The sequence below is a fragment of the Heptranchias perlo genome, unplaced genomic scaffold (genome assembly GCF_035084215.1).
Source record: "Heptranchias perlo isolate sHepPer1 unplaced genomic scaffold, sHepPer1.hap1 HAP1_SCAFFOLD_44, whole genome shotgun sequence".
NCBI classification, from domain to species: domain Eukaryota; kingdom Metazoa; phylum Chordata; class Chondrichthyes; order Hexanchiformes; family Hexanchidae; genus Heptranchias; species Heptranchias perlo.
Genome location: NW_027139453.1, coordinates 8223362 through 8237181, shown reverse-complemented (window position 1 = coordinate 8237181; position 13820 = coordinate 8223362).

Below are 13820 nucleotides of genomic sequence, written 5' to 3'. Positions count from 1 at the left end.
CTTTCTTGTCTTTCCTGAACACCTTGTATCGAGGAATATTTAGCACTCATTCCTACACGTTTTTGAGCCAGGTCTCTGTTACCTCTACCACATCATATTCCCATGTGAATATTTGCGCCTGCAGCTTACCAACCTTATTTACCACGCTTCGTGGGTTTAAACACATCCATTCTAAACCTATCTTCGACCTTCTTGTCTTCTCTCTTAGTCTGATCCCATCTAATAATGTGCTATTTCTTAATCTAGTGCTATCTCTCTCTCTCTCAATCCTTTGTGCACCTCGTTTCTCCTTTCTAATGTTACATCCTGGTGCCTATCCCCCTTCCAAATTATTTCAAATCCCTCCACCACTTGTGAACCTTCCCATTTGTACATTGGTCCCAGCTCGTTTGTGGTATAACCCATCCATCTTGAACATGTTCCCCCTGTATCAGAACTGGTCTCAATGCCACAAGATTCTGAAATCCTCCCTCTTGCACATGTCTTTAGTCACACATTACCCTGTCTTATCTTCCTATTTCTCTCCTCACTCGCGTGTTGCACTGGGAGTCGTCCAAAGGTTACAAACGTAGAGGCCCAGCTTTTTTACTTCCTCCGAGCTCCTGAAACCCTAGTCGAAGGACCTCATACCCTTTCTTTCCTGTGTCGTTGGTACCCACATGGACCACGATATCTGGCTGTTCCGCTTACCCACGCAGAATGTTCCACACTCTCACCATGATGCCCTCTACCCTGGCAATAGGGAAGCAACACACCAAGTGGGACTCGCGGCGACGGTCAATGAAACGCCTGTCTGTGCCCCTTACTATCGAATCCCAAATGAATACTGCAATTCTACACGTCACTGTGCTCCCCCGTGCAGTCCTTTGCCCCATGGTGCCATGCTCAGGACTGCTCTCCTTCGAGGAGTCATCAACCTCACTGACATTCAGTGATGAACACCGGTTTGGCAATGGCACGCATCCAGCAGATTCCTGCACTGCCTACCTCTTCCTATCCTTTCGGATGGCCACCAACTTGCTATCCTGAACTTTCTGTGGCTGCGGGGTGAAAACCTCCTGGAAGGTCCGATCCAGGAAATCTTCAGCCTCCATTATGCTCTGCATTGATTTCAGCTGCCCCGAAATCTCAGAATCCCTCAGCTTGAGCTCGAGGAACTGGAGGCATTTCCTGCACACTTGGCCCTCCAGGACATATGAAACGCCCTGAAGTTTCCACATGGAGCCAGAATTGCAGGCGATGGGTCTCAGCTCCCGTCTATTGCATTCAGTTTTTTTTTCTCATCTCCCTTCGGACACTCCATTATTATTAATTTACTTATTGTTTACTTAACACGATTAACCTCCCCTTTTATTCCGGGTCTCTCAGAGATCTTCCTCGCTGCTCACTGTCTTTCCCCCTCCACACCTAATGCCCCCTCTCACCAAATTCTCAAGTTTCCACTCTGTTCACAATCCACTCAATTCCCTCTGTGCTTCAGCGTGCACCTTTTACTTGAGACACCTTTTGAGAACAGCAGTTACAACTATTCAATCAGCTTCCAGCTCACAGTAATTACCCTCTATTCAGACAATCACCTACAGCTGATTAACGGCTAATTGCCACTGACTTGCAGTTTCTGTTAACTGTGAATGAACTTGCATTTTCTGTTCACTGTTACTGAACTTGCAGTTTCTGTTAACTGTTACTGAACTTGCATTTTCTGTTCACTGTTACTGAACTTACAGTTTCTGTTAACTGTTCGTGAACGTGCAGTTTCTGTTAACTGTTACTGAACTTGCATTTTCTGTTCACTGTTCCTGAACTTACAGTTTCTGTAAACTGCCACTGACGTGCAGTTTCTGAACTTGCAGTTTCTGTTAACTGTTACTGAACTTGCAGTTTCTGTTAACTGTTACTGAACCTGCAGTTTCTGTTTACTGTTCCTGAACTTGCAGTTTCTGTTAACTGTTACTGAACTTGCAGTTTCTGTGAACTGTTACTGAACTTGCAGTTTCTGTGAACTGTTACTGAACTTGCAGTTTCTGTTTACTGTTACTGAACTTGCAGTTTCTGTTAACTGTTATTGAACTTGCAGTTTCTGTTCACTGTTACTGAACTTGCAGTTTCTGTTAACTGTTACTGGACTTGCAGTTTCTTTTCAAATTGTAAAGCTCTATTTTGAATTATAAACTAAATTTTAATTTCAATTCACCGATTACTTTAATAGATCCCACCTCTCACCAACATCACATGAGCTGTATAATCTGGTACAGAAATAGTCATCAAATTGCTGAGTTTAACTTTAAATGTGCACCGTGTGGTCAGGACAATGTTGCAGCCAAAAGACACATTGAATAGGTGAAAGTGTCAGATGGTGAACCTGACAAATAAATATATAAACCCAAAGTACCCGTTCCAGGGTGGGTTGGAACCGCCAACCTTTTAATTAATAACTAAGCACGCTGAACGATTGCAGCACAGAGACAATTGAACACATCAGTCACTAAAAATTTACAGAGCTATGGGCAAAGCGCAGGGGAAAAGAATGGGACTCATTGGATAGCTCTTTCGAATAACCGGCATAGGTAAATTGGGTCAAATGGCCTCCTCCTGTGCTGTGCTTAACATGATACTATGATAATTAAGATATAATTCATGTATGTGAAGCAATTTTGGGCGGGATATGGCGTTTCAGAAATGTAAGTGCTGTGTTTTTTTGTGTTGATTTTTATTGTATTTCCGTTACATCAGGTCAGGGACTCTTATAAATGATTGGGTGTAAAAAAGTTCCAGGCCATGTAGGGCACTTTACCAACCAGTGTGTGAAACGACCTGGGTAGAAAGTCGATTTTGTGCTAACAGCACCATTAAAGCCGAAGTCAGACGCCTGATCCTTTTGACCACGCAATCACTGATAGATACTCGTCAGCAAATGATGTTAAACCTTAGCAGAATTGATTGCACACTCCGATTGTATCTGTCTCTTGCTTTCACTTTATTGATGTTGTTCATTCCATGCCTTCTCTCTTCTTTTAGCATGTTAGCTCTAGAAATGAAGCCCTGTGCTTGGTTTGAATTTTTATGGCTTTATTCACCTCCATCGCTACTTTTAGTGATTTGTGTGTCTGTACCCCGAGATCCCTTTGCTCCAGTGCCCCATTGAGTCCCTTATTATCCAAGAAATATGTGGCCTCCTTAATCTACATACCAAAGTCCACCACCTCACACTTATCTTTATTGAAATTAATTTGCCAATTACACGCCCATTCTGCAAGTTTATTAATGTCCTCTTTCATTTTGACGCATTATTCCTTTGTATTAACTACACCTCCTAATTTGTTGTCATCTGCAAATTTTGAAATTGTACTTCCGATTCGCGAGTCCAAATCTTTCATGTAAATTGTGAACAACAATGATCCCAGCACTGATCCCTGTGAAATACCACTTCCCACCCTTTGCTAGTCTGAGTAGCTACCCTTAGCACCTACTCTCTGTTTTGGGTTTTGTAGCCAGTTTGCTATCCACGCTGCTACCTGTACCCTAACTCCACATGCTCTGACCTTACTCATGAGTTTACAATGTGGCACCTTATCAAAGGCCTTTTGAAAAACCAAATATATTACATCTACTGCATTGCCCTTGTCTACGATTTCTGTTACTTCTTTAAAGAATTCAATAAGGTTGATCAAGCATGATTTTCCCTTCTGAAATCTGTTCTGACCAATCTTTATTATATTTTCGTTTTCCAGATGATTTTCCTATTACAGCTGTGAGCAAAGATTCCATTATCTTTCCTACCACCGAAGTTAAGCGAACTGGTCTGTAGTCCCCTGAACTTGTTCAATCCCTCTTTTTAAATACAGGAAGAACATTAGCTGTCCGCCAGTCCTGTGGCACTATTCCCTTTTCCAATAATTTTATACACATGTAATAGTTCCTCTGCTATCTCTTCCCTAACATATTTTAATATATGTGGATGCAATCCACCTGGATCAATAGTTTCATCCTCTCTGTGGTTGAATTGTTTATCAATTATTTATCCCCCCCGCCCCCTACCGTGCTTTTTACTTTAAATGTCTTTAGATCCATTTTAATCCATTCATCTGACATCATACCCACTTTACTCCCTGGTAAATACTGAGACAAAGTAACTATTAAATATTTCTGCCATTTCACTGTCATTACCTGTGAGCTGATCTTGTGCATCCCTTAGTAGCCCTATCCCTATCCTGATTTTTCTTTTGTTATTTATGTGTTTGTAGAATACTTTAACTGTTTCTTTTTATATTCCTTCATACTTTAATTTCATAGTTCCTCTTTGCTTTCTGAATAGTTTTTTGACATCTTTCCGAACCTTTTCTTATTCCCCTTAGTCAACCTTTCCTTTTTTGTCTGTACACTTGGAAGATGCCTTTTTCTGCAGTTTCAATTTCATCTTCAGCTCCTTATTCATCCAAAATGTTTCATTATTGGCTGGATTTCTTTTGTTTTTTAGAGGAATATATTTCCCCTGGACTCTATTGATCACCATTTAAAATATTTCCCACTTTTTTTCTATCTCTTTGTCTTTCAAAATTTTTTTCAGTTTAACTTCCCTCGTTCCATTCTCATCCCCTCAAAATGTGCTTTTTTTTACCCAATCTATTACTTTGGTCTTTGTCTTACTTACGTTTTTCTCAATCATTATTTTAAACCTTATTATGTTATGATCGCTATTGCCAACATGTTCCACTATGCGTCCTTCTCTTAACTGCTCCTGTTCCTTTCCCATTAATAGATCCAGCAGTGATTCCTCTCTTGTCTGGCATCTCACATACTGAGTAAGAAAGGAATCCTGTACACACTGTAAAAATTCCGTCTCCCTTCCCCCTTTCCAGACCTCTTCTTGCCAGTTCATTTTGGGGTAGTTGATAAACTCCGATGATTATTATTCAATGTTTTTTACTCATTTCATAGATTTGTCTCCCTATTTCTTCCTCCACTTGCCTTCCATTATTAGGTCGTCTGCAGAATATACCTATTTCCGTGGTCGATCACTTGTTATTCTTTGCTTCAACCCACATGGATTCCCTTTCTATCCTAATATTATTCATGTCCCTTTTTTCTATTGCCATTATTTTGTCTCTAATTACTACAGCTACTCCTCCCCTCTCTATCCTTTCTAAATACGTCATATCCTGAAATATTTAACTGCCATTTCTGTTCTTTCTGTAGCCATGTTTCAGTTATCCCGATAGCATCTGGCTCCTCGCTTCGAATTACTGCCCCCAGTTCCCCCGTTTTGTTTTGGATGCTGTACACAATGCTGTACAGGCAAAATAATTTGATTTTAACATTTGCTCCCCCTTGCTTCATAATTAACAGTCATTTTGTACTGATATTCTTCACCTAGATTCATAGAGTCATAGAGTTATACAGCACGGATAGAGGCCCTTCGGCCCATCGTGTCCGCGCCGGCCATCAGCCCTGTCTACTCTAATCCCATATTCCAGCATTTGGTCCGTAGCCTTGTAGGCTATGGCATTTCAATTGCATTTGTATTTGTTCCCTGACTATTTAGTTCCTTTCCGTGTTCTGGCCTTTACTCTCATATCCTATTCCTTTTATCTTCAGACTTATGTCATTTTCACGCGATCTCTCCCCGTTTTACTAGTTTAAGGTCCTATCCACAAACCCTTTTATCCTTTCCGCTAGGACATTGGTCCCATTCTGTTCAGGTGGAGCCCGTCCTAGCGGTAAAGCTCCAACCTGTCCCAACACTGATGACAGCATTGCATAAAATGGAACTCTTCCTTCCCACACCAGTCCTTCAGCCACGTATTCACCTTCCTGATCTGCCTATCCCTGTGCCAATTAGTATGTTGCTCGGGTAACAATCCCGAGATTATCACCCCTTAGGTCCTGTTTTTTTTTTCATTTAGTTACTAACCTCTTATATTCCTTTCGCAGGACTTCCTTCATTTTCTTCCCGCCGTCATTGGTCCCAAGATGGCCCACGAAAACTTCTTCCCCCTTCCATGTTCCTGTCAGCAATATAAGATGTTGAGAACAGGATTTAATATTCTTCAGGATAATGCATATAAACAGCAGGAATGTTGTTGGTAAAGTTGGATAAGGGCCGCTTTTGGGTGCAGCTGGCGGAATGCGCTATTAACAGCGCCCAATGACCCTTGCACAGGCAGGCCGCAAGGTTCAGCTGGGTCGAGGAATTCGCTCCCATCAGCGTTCCATTCCGGGCCTGACACGTGGAATCAATGCAATTCATACTGTCCACCACCAGGGGAGCTCAATCTCTGAAGCGCAGGATGGTTCTTCGAAATTTCGAAAAGGCAGCTGGTACATTTTATTTGCTCAAAAAATAACAGCCTACTGTCTGCACGGAGTCTGAACGGAGATGAGCCATTGCACACGTAAAACACAGATGCAGGTTGCATCCCTATGTTTGCACACTGATGTTTAAACATTGAATAAAGGTTGTGCACTACTAAATCCCACATCCTCCAATCTGCACGCCAGACATCACCAATCTGACGATCTGAGTTGGTACCAGGTCTGGAGAGTCCATGCACCAAGGTTCTCTGCTGATGATGGGAGATTTTCTTCCAAAAGGTGGACAGAAGGAGTGAAATCCTATATCCGCTGAGCGGGAGGGGTGTGGGGCGTTGCAAGAGGTCCTCCAGACATATATCCAAAAGGCAGCGGGAGGCAGCGGGGGACGAAGTCAATGCCAGGCGCACAGCATCATAAACATGGAAGCAGTGCAGGAATAATTTCAATGCTCTGACTTCAGTCGTCAAGGTGAGTGAGGTCAACTCTCAAGTGGCGTCTCCTATGAAATGCACCAAACAATACACCCCCCATCCCCCACACACCAACAAACTCTTTCCATCAGTACTCAACTCTTCGAACCAGAGGCTTTCTCTCGCCCTCACACATTACCACTGTTGCATGCCGCCCACCCACAACTCACAGGTCACACAAACTGTCAGCTGTTCAAACATGACAGGTACATCACACAGACACACGTCCTGCTTTCTTGCAGGAATAGGCGGCACATATCAGGAGGCAGCAAGTGACAGTGGCATTTAGCCCGCCGAGCCTGTTCCACCATTCAATGAGATCATGGTGGACCTGTGATCTAACTCCATATACCCACCTTAGCCTTAATACCATTGGTTCACAGAGATCGATCAATCTCAGATTTTACATTCACAAGTGAGTGACATCAACTACCGTCTGCAGAAGTGCGTTACAAACTTGTCCCACCATTTGCGTGTAGAAGCCGAGGTTTTGTGGATGCAACACACGTGGAGAAAAGAAAATGTCTCCAGATGTTGTACAGATTGAAGCTGAATATGAATTTATCCCAATTCACGCGATGTTATGAATGCAGAATGGAAATGCTCCTGCATTGGCCGGTAATCGAACGCCAGCTTCCTCGAAGGCAGGCAAGAAATCGACCCCGAAAACACCAATGCCCATGCGGCAGTTGGCTGCATGTGTCTACTTGGAAACCTGTCTGAAAGAACATACAGTTTCACATGCCGAAAATGTGAGTGTTTGATGAGACCATCTTTAGTGGCACAATCGGTTAGCGCGCGGTGTTTATATAATAGCATCAGGCTTGAGAAATACCGAATATGTGAATTCCAGCTTCAACGAGAGCAGTTTAAAGTTTTGCTTCTGAACATTTCCACCGGAGTTCAAGCTGCAGCTGGTCTGTTCCATAAAGCATCTCCTTCTTCGTGTTCTCATGTGGGCACTTAGGGTCCTCTGGCCGGCCGTATTGCAAGAGCAGGTGTGAGTTTAGTTGTTAATAGGCGGGAGAGGGGGCGATTGGCGACAGCATGAAATGGGAAAGTGGACGGCGCGAGATCTTTAAATCTAAAGAACCGAACACACAATTCTTCTTTATGTGAAATAGACATTGTTCTGTTTGAAGTGTCGTGTAGGAAAATGGGGATCGGGCGGGAAAATAGAGTCGAGCTCGAAGATCAGCCATGATCTCATTGAATAGCGGAGCAGGCTCGAGGGGCGGTAAGGCCTACTCCTGCTCCTATTTCTTATGTTCTTATGTAACAGCTGACCCGCCCCTGGTTGCTTGTCGGTTTGTTTTGCAACATCCTGCCCCGCCTATCGCTTGATCCAGTTTGTTGCTCCCACTTTCACATTCAACTTGTTTCACTTCCTGGTCATGTGATACAAATGGCGGGGTGCAGAAGGTTCATCGCCCGCAGGAAGATGAACGGTGGAAGGAAAGAGAGCAGCGATTTTGCTTCGCCACCAAAGATGAAACGCTCACTTTTCCTTTATTTTTCGTTGTTCTCTCTTGGAGGAAACTTTGGGGAAAGTGAATCGAACTTCAGTGACTGTAAAATCACCAGAGGTTCTGGCTGCACAAGATGAAATTGGCGACATCGGCATCTGAGAGGCTGAAATGATTAACATTGTTTCCGAGTTTCGGTAAGAGGCAGCACGGATTGATTTGAAGCGCTGAATGTCTCTGCATTCTACCGCCCACGGAGATGATGCTGGAAGTGTCAGCAAGGAGTGGGTGGGGGTTAGAAATGATCGAATTTATTCCAGCAAAGAAATCAGATCAGCGCAACTAAACTCAGTGTTAACCATCCAATTAACAAGCTGCAGACAACTGCACCAATCCAAACATTTCCAGGTAAATATGGAAAAGACTCCTTTTGTGGATCTGTGTCAAATTGTATCTGATGACGCTCCTGCAATTTCTGTACAAACAAGGGACGGGTGGTGTGAACGGGCAATCAGTGGTTTTCTAACTGATCATCCACTGTCCAAATGTTTCTGGTAAAAATGGTGATCAGACAAGAACAAAGCCCTTTGCTGAGAATGTTAACCAAAGGTCAACATATTGACAATACTTCGCAGGCATCGTCTGTCCCGCAGTTACTTCTCTGCTGGAAAGGCAGAACTTGCCAGCTGTTTTAAAATTGACAGCGTGAACAAGGATTTGAATCCTGAACCCTGAAATCATTTAAACGTCTGAAGCTCCACCGATTGAGCTATCCAGGCTTAGGGCTGCTGCAGTTTCCATCATACAGATTCATGGTCGGTCTCTGAATGTTCCATTGTGGGCGTCGAACTCGGGTGTGGGTTCGTTTTATTAAATTCTCAGTAACGTTTTGAGGAGAATCCTTGTTTGTGTTGAACCTGATGTCAGAAACATGGAGAGGAAACTCGTGAGTTTACAATTCTTCTTGTTTGTGCCAAATGTCTTCTCATTCGTTGGCACCAATTAAAAAAAAACACTTTACCCAGTGGCTCAAAAGCTAAACTTCTCCCACACGGGATCTGGAAAAGGTCTCTCGACCTGTCAGCGGACCAACAACTGAAAGCGGAATAATTCCACCCGTTACTCAGTGACACCGGGAAAAACTTTAACCTTCCGAATTTTCCTACACGACACTTCAAACAGAAGAATGTCTGTTTCACGAAAAGAAGAATTGTGTGTTCGGTTCTTTAGATTTAAAGATCTCGTGCCGCCTCCTTTGTCATTTCACGCTGTCGCCAATCGCCCTCTCTCCTGCCGATTAACAACTAAACTCACACCTGCTATTGCAAGACGGCCGGCCAGAGAACCCGAAGTGCGCACATGAGAACACCAAGAAGGCAATGCTTTGTGGACCACACCAGCCGACCCTTGAACTCCGGTGGAAATGTTCAAAAGCAAAAGATCAAACTGCTCCAGGTGAGACTCAAACTCACAACCTCGGAATTTCTCGAGCCTGATACTGTTATATAAGTACGGCGCCCTCACCGATTGCGTCAATGGAGTCACACAAACGAGTGGCGATTGGTTTTATATTCGGTCATTGTTTAAGGTATGGGCTGTTCAAAGTTTGTGTAATAGTAATTATCATAATTAATTCCAGCTCCCCCTGCTCACTGGTGCTCGGTGCTTCACCCTGTGAGATACCCTCAGTCTCACGATATACATCCTCTCGAGAGGGTGCATCTGGGCTGGTGATGGAAACGGCGATTCGGGTGCAGCAATAGATGCTTCGTAGTTACCAAGCTTACTGTCATATTCTGACTTCTTTTAATGGTGGGAGACCTTACAATTAACAACAGCTAACATTTATATCGCGCCTTTAACAAAAGAAACTGTCGCAAGGCGCTTCACAGGAGCGTAATCAGATACAATTTGACACAGATCCACAAAAGGAGATATTCGGACAGGTGACTTAAAACTTTGTCAAAAAAGGTCGGTTTTAAGGAGCGCCGTAAAGGAGGAGAGAGAGGCGGACGGCTTTAAGTCGGGTATTCCAGAGATTTGGGTCCAGGCAGCTGAAGGCATGACCGCCAATGGTGGAGCGATTAAAATCAGGAGTGCACAATACACCATAATTTGAGGAACGCAGCGATCTCGGAGGGCTGTCGGGCTGTGGGAGGTTAAATCGATAGGGAGAGGCGAGGCCACGGAGGGATCTGAACACAAGGATGAGAATTTTAAAATCGAGGCAATGGCGGACCGGGAGCCAATGTAGATGAGCGAGCACAGGGGTGATGGACAGTTTTAAAGCTAAGCAACGTGTGCAGGATCGGAGGGACAGAGTGACTCGGGAGAATGGGCCTGGGGCAGTGAGAACATCTCTTGAGCACGAAGATTTTCAGTCGCTGAGAGAGGCAGGGAGATGAGATCTATGTGTCTATTTATCCTGGCATCTGCAAAATCCATCGTCTCTCAATGCCCAACATCTTTCTTCCCCTCTCCCTGCTTTCCTGGTAAAGGTTTATTTTTCAGTCTCTGTATTTGCTTCGAACATCTAATTCCCTCGGCTTCTGGAGGAACAGAGGAAGCTGGAGGAAAATAACAGAGAGAAGCAGAAGGAGATGGCAGGTGAACCAAGCAGAAAATGTGAGTGTTACTTACTTCAAATGAGGCATGAGAGGCCGGCGTTGCCTTGCACCTTTCCAAGGAGATGCGTTGATCACGTAGGAGTGTTTTGGAAATGGAAACAATTACAGCAGCAGCTTGTGATAGTATTTCCCCTCACTGTCCATTCCATGTTTATGCCTACCCGCACTTGGTGATTACATTCTCTGAACAAGTCTTTCGTGTTCTTACAATAAATGTCATTTTGTTTGAGCAGCTTGTCTGGGGCGAAAGTGACCTAAATTTCAAAGGAAGAAGCAGGAAGGACAGCGTTGGTCGGCTTGCTTGCAGGAAAATTGCAGCAGGTTCCCTGGTGATCTCGTGGTCAGGATTCAGATGCAGGTCGGTTTGGTTTTTTTGAAGGAACAAATCAACAAGGCCGAAAATCCCATCCAGCCGAATGCATCAAAAATTGTCCCGTCTTTGTAAAGGACTGAACGTCAGGACTGGGATTGGAACCCACGTCTCCACGAGACGTGAACGCAGAGCCTCAGACTCCCGACTCCTGGCTGCAGTGGTCACATTCTCTCATTTCCAGATAAAAACCCAAATACATTTTCACTCATTCCGGACTTCGTTAAATGCTTCCTGTGGGCTGAGTGACTGGGATGCAATCTCCCCAGTATTTCCAGCCCATCTGCTCGGTGCATGGGGAGGTTTGACCGGACCGTGGCATCTTGTTTCCCAGGGTGGGGCAGGAATACGAGGCTGCATTCGCTGCTTTCCACCGGCAGTGGGTGAATGGAGAGAGCGGGGCCGGACAGGCGGCCTCAATGTTGCTGCTTGTCGCGGCCTCACTCACTCCGGGAGCTGTGGAACAGAGAAAATCTGATGGCTTTGTTGCCGCTGATAAAATCCGGTTACAACCTCTTGTTATTAACAGAAGCAGCGCGGCAGGATCATTTAATGATCTCTCACAAATCAACTGAATGTGCAGCATTGAGAGGGGTTTTCTGCATCATCAGGGCAGGGAATGGGAGTGAGGGAGAGACACTGCCGGTATCTGTGTAGTGTTTGTCTGTGTGTAGAACTGTACAGAGAAAGAAAGAATACACCGGGGCTGTGAGATATTGTGTTTTATTCATATTTAACCTCAAAATGAATTCTTCAACTTTTGAATTTTTGCGTCCTTAATGAGGAATGTTTTCAAACTAATTCCACGCAATTTCAAACCCCGGACTTTTTGTATATTAGGCGAGAGTGATAAACATTATACTACGGAAACTCAGCTCTGTAAATTATTATAGGAACAACAAAGAAGAGAATAGCGGTCTGCAAATGTTTTCAGTGCGGGAGGCGGATTCGATTCCCGTTTCGGAGAATTCACTTTTACAAAACAGTTTACTCTATTAATTACGAGAAACTCAGCAAACACTTTAAAGAAGATGAATAATTCTTCTATTCGCCATTAATCAACCGATAACTTTGTGCTTCAGACTGAAGGAAATCCGAACATGGTTACCGAGCCAGTCAAAGCTTAAATAAGTTTTTGTGTTTTGCATGTGTTGAATTGTTAAATTCCCCATCTCACTAAAACACAACGGTAATTACTGCTCCACTCTATCATACAACCCCAACTAGTGCCGCCTCATTGAAAGAACATTAACTAGTGCCCCCACTATTGTACAACCTCAAGTGGTGTATGTACAAAGTGTGAGTGTGTTTATTTGACTGTGATATTTATGTAATAGCAGCCTCCAATCCCTCCGTGTCTTTGGAAAGTTTGTTGGTGACGAAAGTCGAATCGCGCCCTGACAACACTGGAGCATCAATGTCCGGGCTCAGGCCACTTGACCACGCTCTATGCCTGTGTTGTCCAATTGAAATTGCTGACTCAACGCGGGTGTGGCTATGGTGATATCGTTTTCTCCACATGAACGGATTATAATAGAAAACATCTCCCACACACAATACAGGGAAATGGACTTCACATGTGTGTATTTCATAACATCTTTCACCATTCAGTAACCAAGGAAGTAAAACACTCACAACGACGGAACAACACTCGCACACTCTGCTTTTCATCTTATCATTACACCAACAACACAAAAAGGTTAAAGTTCACATGCAAACCGCATGCAAATATGAGTATTCAGAACACAGGCCCAAAGACTGTGTTCATGACTCATTTTTATTTAGTGGCCAAGGTATTGGACAACACTGGTCTGTTTCACAATGGATTGATGGGACGGGCCGTGTTCTGCTGAGCCCCAGGACTATACATTCTTACAACAAATAGAAATAAACCTGCCGTGGAAGGATGGCGGATTGGTTTTCTGGAAAGAACAAATAAACTGGGCCCAAAAATCGCCTGCAGCCGAAAGAAGTAAAAATCAGTTTGTGTTGGCAAAGGTCGAAAGGTCAGAAGTGGGAGACTGCGACCTGAACGCAGCGCCTTAGACCGCTCGGCCATCCTGACTCAACAATTGCTACTTTAGTAACCCTGATTTTCCACAGAGGCCCAGTGACCGTTTCACTCTGGTTCTTGGTCATTCCTGGAGGGAGACCGGGTGAAAAGGATTCCAGTTCCCCAGATTTCCCTGTGCCTGTGCTCGGTCTATGGGGAGGTTTGGTCGCGCGGTGGAATATTGTTTCCCGGGGAGGGGCAGTAACGCGCGGTTTGAGATTGGATTCGGAGCTTTCCGTCCGCAGCGGTTGATTGGAGCAAGCGAGACCGGACAGGCGGTCTGAATGTTGCTGCTGTCGTGGCCTCACTCACTCAGGGAGCTGAGGAACAGCGAGAAACTGATGGGTTTGTTACTGAATCCGAAATGCGGCTTAGAAATGTTGTTATTAACGGAGGCAGCGATGCAGGATCCTTTAATGATCGCTCAGAAATCAACTGAAACCTGTCGGAATGTGAATATCATTTTACTTTTCCAAAATAAATGGAACGACATTTATTGTGGAAAAAGGGAAAGAGTCTGGT